We start from the raw sequence: 7,045 nt of genomic DNA on the forward strand, positions 1-7,045 counted from the left end.
GAGAGAGAGAGAGAGAGAGAGAGAGAGAGAGAGAGAGAGAGAGAGAGAGAGAAAGAGAAAAGGAGAAGGTGTGTGGTAAAAGGGCCGAATGGGAGAGACACACGCGTCGGGAATGGTTTATAAATAACGCGAAGTGCCTTAATATCGAAAACAGCTCGACCTTTCCGAAAAGCGATGACAAGGCATCCGTTACGTTGCGTGGCGCCAGATGCGCCCGTCTTATTACGTATGAATGAAATTGCCCCCGCGCTTTTGTAATACGCCGCCGGCGTAAAGCGCAAGTCTCGGCGATTCAATTTTTAAAATTCCATTTCGTTTGCTCTATAGAGATACGCATCGTGCACACGGGGGGAGGGGGAGGGGGCGGGAATGCAGAGGCTGAGCACGCGGCCGAGCTCGTAGGAAAAACGCGGCGCGCATCCCTCAAACGCCGAATATTTCCAGAGTTCCATGCTGCATTTCTCTAAATTACGCGCGTGCATTATTACACTCAACTCCGTTCTGTCCGCCGAGTTTCCACCTTGCGAACTGTGTCACGCCCCGCTCGGATTTACGTCCATTTGCGCGATGAGGAAATCTCTTCTTTTCTCGGCTGGTGCCGCGATTGGGCCTCAAAAGTCGACGATCTTGGGTCGATCGACGGCGTACAAATTTCCCTACGACGAGGCCAGAACAGGGCGCTCTTTCACGGCATTTTGTAGACGCAGAAGCGAAGTCGTTCTGCGACCGTTTACACGAGAGACATTTTGTCGTCCCCGCGAACACGCGCGACGACCTCGTGGTGAACTAACTTGGCGAGCGCGTTGACTACTCCACAGCCCGCGGCGAGTAACCAACTAAAGTCGTTACGAGAACGAAGGACAAAAGTGCGGGGGCAGGACCGCGTGTCAACTGCAATCGGGCTTAAATCCTGACCACCTCAGCGAGACAAACTCCGCGGCTCGCTCTGCGGCCCGTGCCATAAATTAGAGCATAACTTGGCTTCGTCCTTCCGCGACGGCCACCGAACGCACTCTCCGCCGGTTCAACGGCGGCCTCTTAGCTCCGCGGTTTGCGTCGCACCTCAAGATTTACGTCTTCGCGGGCGTGCGTCGCGTGAGCGAGCGAGCGCAATCGCTCGCCTCTCCTAGCAGTCGACAAACGTGCCGGCGCATTTCCCCGTGAAATAGTGCAACGCGATGATGCATTATCGAGCGAGCGGCACTCTCCACGCTTCGGCTACTTAACGGCGCAGCGCCGGCTGCGCTCGATCTTTCACGAACGCGTATCGCGCTTTGGCGAGACGTATCTCTTCGCGTCAAGATTCGAAAATTAATTAGAGAACCCTCTGCGAAATGGAAATCCGAGCCGTTTCGGCTGTCCAATTTGCTACACAATACAATGCGATACGATAACATTTGGCGCAGCGTAAAATCATGAATAGATCAAAAAAACATCTCTCGTCGGGGGAGAAAAAGCTGTTCGATCGAAAATTCACTGAAATTTACGACGCGTTCAACAAGATTTTTCACTGTGCAAACGATTTCTGCAATTAACGCGACGCCGACCGCATCGCGCGTCCATCATAATTACTGGCCGACCGATACGGCTTCGGCTGAAAGCTTGCGCAACGAAAAGAAGTTTAAAAAAAAAACTTCGCAGCTTATACCATGTCTGATCGGATTCGGAAGCCTCTCCTATTCTACGCACAGTAATAGTGTTTCGCCGAGTTTGCGAGGGAAAAAGTAGCAATTGGCGTTAATTAAAATTAACTGGCGCATGATGCACGTGATATTGCTAAAGCAAAGTCCGTTATCTTCCCGAGTTTTAGATTCGTGGAAAATTGATATCTCCGATGCTTTCAAACGGCGTTCTTACAAACGATGACGTAGCGAATCCTCTTAGAGGCGATCGATTTCTATCGTCGTCTTCGCGTGGCGCGTGCGAGCAATTCAATTCTGCTTACGTAGATCGCTAATAACCCAGCCGAACAACGGGATGAAACTTCGCAAATAAACACGCCTCGTACGCCACGCGGTGCACGAGCCACCACCACCACCACCACCACCACTATCACCACGACCACACACCCTCAGGTACACGAGGGTGTATAAATATTCCCGCGCCGTGGAAAGTTGTGGCGTGATCCGGTGTGATTTCTTTCGGGGCGGCGGGGCCGGGAGAGGGGCAAGTTAACGTTCGCCGGAAATTACAAGCGACTTTATCCGATATATCACCGCGGCCGGCACCGCGGCATGCTTCGGGTAAATAATAAAAATACATTATTCAACTCCCCCAACTTTATAACGAAGTGCTCCGAAGTTAGCGCGGCGTTTCGCTTTACCTCCGACTCAGTCACTTTGCCTCTTTGTAAGCGACTTAACCAAGTTTTTGCAAACTATCCGTCGCCGCCTCGGCGTTTCTCCCGTCCCCTGCCGCCGACCCTTCTCTCTCCCCGCACGAAACGCCGCACGAGTCGTTTCACGCGCATTGCCCGCGCGAAATATACTCTACGCTCTCTTCCCGAGCTCATTTCCGTGCTGCTTACCTTGCACCGCGAGACGAGCGAGCGGAGAGGAGCGCCCTTGGCGGTCCGGATGATCCAGCAATGGATACGTCTCTCGTTGTTGTGTAACCTTGATGCTGGCAGGAAGCTGGCGCGAACGTGGACGGAACGAAAAAAAAAAGAAAAGAGAAGTCACGGGTAAAATACACGCACTTTTGCTTCATCGACTGCTCGCACCGACGATCGCGAGTGTTTGAACGGACGACGATAAGCCACGGTTGAACGAACGATAACGGGAGAACGCTGCAACAGAGAAGAGACAAAAATACATACGTTAAACAAAAGATGTTGAAAATAAAAGTAAGTAGTTTCTTCGAGAGTACACGGTTTGTGGTTTGACAGTACTAAAATTATTACTAATAATCTGAATAGTTTTAGAACTGGACAATTATAACTGCGCTTTAATAGTGATTCTAATACTGGCAATGTCCAATAAGTCTGAGCGACCTACTTGCGTTTCCTTTTCAGCCAAGCCAGACTTACATCTCGACTACATGTATTTTTCACATCCGTATTATCTGATGTTTCGCAAATAAACCCAAGTTATATAGACCGTTCAAATAGCATATGCTATGCACTAATAGGTTTATCTCGGATTACACGCTACGCGAATAAATAATTATATCAGCGTTTCTCTTTCTGTCGAGGTTTGTAAACTATTAATTCGATCCAACGTACACAGGCGCTCGACCCGATATCATTGCCGTCGGTCCGCGCGATAAAAGGAACAATACACCGCCGCACCGTTCCCAGGCAACAGAGCCCGTCTCGTCTCGGCCAATAGGCTACCGCCTAGCGGAATGATAAGAGCAAATTTAATAAAATCATCCCGGAGGCAGAGAGGTTGGGCCATACCAGCCTCTCTGTGTCCCCGATACTACTCGTGGCACTCGGAGGGACGTCCTCTCTCGAGATGAAACTCGGCGGAAGAAAGAAAGGACTCGTGCACGTCGAAGAAGAGGGTCGTCGTCCGCCCTGCGAGCTCTGTGTCCCGCTGAAGGTGGCTAAATTTTGCGAGAATCCAACGAACGAAGATTGCAATAAGAGCCGGGGCAACTAGTGAATTTTTCATGCCGGTGAGTCGAGGCCACGGCGAAGAGGCAGCTACCGCTTGCAGCCGTGTATTTTTTATGTACATTCTGTTTTTGCTCTCTCCCGTCCGACCTTAGTTCTACATCATTCTTTCCTTCCTATACCACCTTCCGCCTTCTAGCAGCTCTCCCTTCCCCGAGAGTCCTCTCCTCTTAGTTACGATCATACCGCGTCTCCTCGCCCGTCTCCCATCCACCCGCGAAACTTGGGCATCGGAGGCAAAGGAAATTTAATTTAGAGCGCCCGAGGAGGAAAAACGGAGGAGAAGCGGCGCGCGGACCGTGGAGAGATGCAAAAATAAAGTTGTAAGGTCAAGCCAAGTTCTTTTATAACCGGTTGATTAAATTGCGAAAGAATAATTCGAGGAGGAATGGCAGTGAATAGTCTTCGGCGGAGACAGCACGCGGCCGTCCGCGGGTCGCCGGAACTTTTCTAAACGAGCTTTTCCACCTCGCGCTCCCGCGCGCCCGATAAACTCCCGTAATCGAAACAGTTTAACATTCCTAAGCACGATAAAATCGCATGCGCGCGATAGAGAGAGAGAGAAAGAGAGAGACAGCGCGCATGCGATAACGAATAATGAGGAAATAATACATTTTCACGGTAACGAGATTCCACTTGATTATTCTCGGTAAGTGCTGTTGCATAAAGCTGTTAGATAATTCAATGTAACAAAATTCCGACGCGTCAAATTAATTTTAAAATCCGATAGATTTCACTTCGTAGCGTGCGGCGAAGCAGTGTACCGGTTGATATCAATATGAAGTGTTTCACTTCATATCGAGAGAGTGAAAGAGAGAAGCAAAATCTGCCAGATTTTAAAATTAATTTGACGCGGCGTGGAATTTTGTTACGTCGGAAAACGCACGTACGTGCGCTCGCCCGCCAACGGTATCATCACAAACGTATCGTTACGTACGTTTGCTAGCACAAAGTGACCAAATGACTCGCCAAGTTAATAGACCCGAAGTTACCGATGAGAAAATTACAGTAGTATATTACCGTTGATATCGATCCGTATGTATGAATTAGACGAAGGAACGTCGATGTGATTACGACACGCCATATCGATGAGTACAACAAGGGTGGCGGCGAAACAAGTCCGAAAAGGGTTGAGACGCAACGGGACCAAGTCGAAGAACGAGCGAAACTGCGAAGGCAAGAGGATAGAATTGAAGGGAGATACGGTCCGTGAATATTTCAGGCGCGCTCTAGGAGGGCGCGAGAGGGAAAGGAGAGGGGGAGAAAGACAGAGGGAGGGAAAGAGGGAGCGAGGGAGCGGGTGGAGAGAGGATATTTTTCGAGGCGCCTCCGTAATTGGCGAGTTGAATCATTGATTAGCCGGCAGGCAGACGGCAGCTTATGCCGGGCCTCTGCCACACCTCCTCCTTCTTCTCCCCTCCTCCCCCGCCGACCACCCCATCTTCCCGTTCAACCGAGTCCGCCACCCTGGCAGTCGGTGCTGCGGAGGGTAAGACCTAATGTAGCCTAAGATATTACTTCGCCAGATTAAAACTCGCCGAGTGGCAGAAACGGCCGTCCTCGTAATAATGCAGAAATTTAATTAGTCCGCCGACAACGTGTTTTCACACTTTCGCCATTTCGGCGCACGAGACTCTCCTCCCGTTCTTCTCCTCCTCCTTCTTCTCCTCCTCCTCTCCCCTTCCCCTCCCCTTCAGGACATTCGGGCATGCCCGATCGCGTAACGATTTCGTTAAATGCTAATGGGGATCCGCTCTCGGCGAGCATCGTCTTTATTTTTCATCGCACGGTCTGCAACCCGGAAGATTGCGCAAGAGCGCTCCTCCCCCGACAGTCCCAGGAAGACTACTCGGCGTGAAATAATAATGTTTTCGTAGCGAGAGCAATGAGCGCACCCGTTAACCAACGGGTCTCAGTGCTGACAGTCGAGTCGAGTCGTTACTCGACCCTTCGGAGGGTGCCCGAGGAGGCAAAGCGTCACGACTGCTAACCTCGTAGACGCCGATGAGAGCACGGTGATAACGAATTTGATAACGTTAAAACCCCGGGACTCGATAACCGCGTTATTCCAACGCGCGGTTCCTGCGGTCCCTGGCCGAGCCGCGAAAATATTATGTTACACCTCCGAGGAATCGGGAAAAGTTTCGCGAACGGCGGCGACGGGGGCGGCAGAGGCGGCAGCGGGCAAAATAAGACTCGGAAGAAAGTGGAGAGGCTGGTCGTGGCGTTCAAACGAGTTGCCAAGAAGTTTCACCGAAGAATGGAAACTCTCGTCGCCCGTCGTCGGTGCCGTCGAGAACGCGGAGCTACCAGCCTTTTCCCTTCCGCCCTGAGCTTCGTCCCTTCACACCCCCGACCGCAACCCCTCGTCCCGGGCCAGCGCAACAATCCGCAACGCCCCTGCGCGCCCTCGACCGAAGTGCCACGAAATAAAACTTGTTTTCGACAGGCTGGGAATTTCATTTGCCTCCGCTGTGCGTGTTCCCGCAAACGCACCAAGGACACGTCCGAGTCGCGATTCAATCAGATCGATCGGCCGTGTCTGATAGTGGATGCGAGCGAAACGTGTGCCGGAGAATATCGGCGCGCCCTGCCCTCCCCATGGCAGGGGAATTATTTTATGGGATTACAGACGTAAGCGCGTAACGGCGACAACGAGCGACGGTCATCGAAGGGTCGCGCCAAAGGGTGGCATTATCGCCCATTGAATCGTGAACAAGTCAACGCTATATCGTCGGAAGAATCGCATCATCTCGACGTGATCGGATTGTAGAGTGCGCGCACTGGTTCGCGTTCGCGTGGATTAGCATCGGGGTTATCGACTTTTATTTACCTTTAAACCGCTTGTGTGATATCGATCTATCGCGCGACTGTCGCGTGATTCGGTTGAGCAAAGTAAGAATGAGCGAATAGGAAATACGATTTTCGACACTTTTCACAGCGTTTCTCTAGCGATTGTTCGCTCGTTTAATCTTCTGGAAATATCGTATTCATAAACGGCCGTTCGAAAAAATGCCTCTTTTTTTCCACGTGAAACACTTTTTGGACTTTTTAGTTTATGTGTGCAACGTTATTTTTTGTTTTATATTCTATTATCCGTGGCGCGGTTTGATTGATAGCGCTGGCCGAATATCTTTTGTTACATTCCGTTCTATTCCGCTCGAATTAGTTTCACCCAAAGCACCAAATGGCTCTGCGTTAATATTAACTTGTCGAATCGCAGTATGCTTTTTTCCAAAACGAACATAGTCGATAACGGTGCCATATTGGACCGTCTGAAATTCTGCCACTGTTCGCCCGCACGTTTCGCATATCGGCAATATTTATTCGCGACGGCGACACACGATTGGCATTGACGATACAGAGAGACGGAAAGAGAAAGCAAGAGAGAGAGAGAGAGAGAGAGAGAGAGAGAGAGAGGGGGGG

General features: G+C 50.8%; 1 protein-coding gene across 1 annotated transcript in view; it reads right to left on the reverse strand.

The window, feature by feature from the left end:
• LOC116850500 (CUGBP Elav-like family member 2) overlaps positions 1-7,045 on the reverse strand; it is a 561,960-nt gene that overhangs the window by 494,347 nt on the left and 60,568 nt on the right. Inside the window, exon 2 of the mRNA XM_032828833.1 lies at positions 2,528-2,788. The gene's annotated coding sequence lies outside the window, so the exon portion shown is untranslated. The remainder of the gene's footprint in view (positions 1-2,527; positions 2,789-7,045) is intronic.

The sequence above is a fragment of the Odontomachus brunneus genome, unplaced genomic scaffold, assembly GCF_010583005.1.
Source record: "Odontomachus brunneus isolate Ranch 3 - 2012 unplaced genomic scaffold, Obru_v1 Obru_scaffold_147, whole genome shotgun sequence".
Taxonomy (NCBI): Eukaryota; Metazoa; Arthropoda; class Insecta; order Hymenoptera; family Formicidae; genus Odontomachus; species Odontomachus brunneus.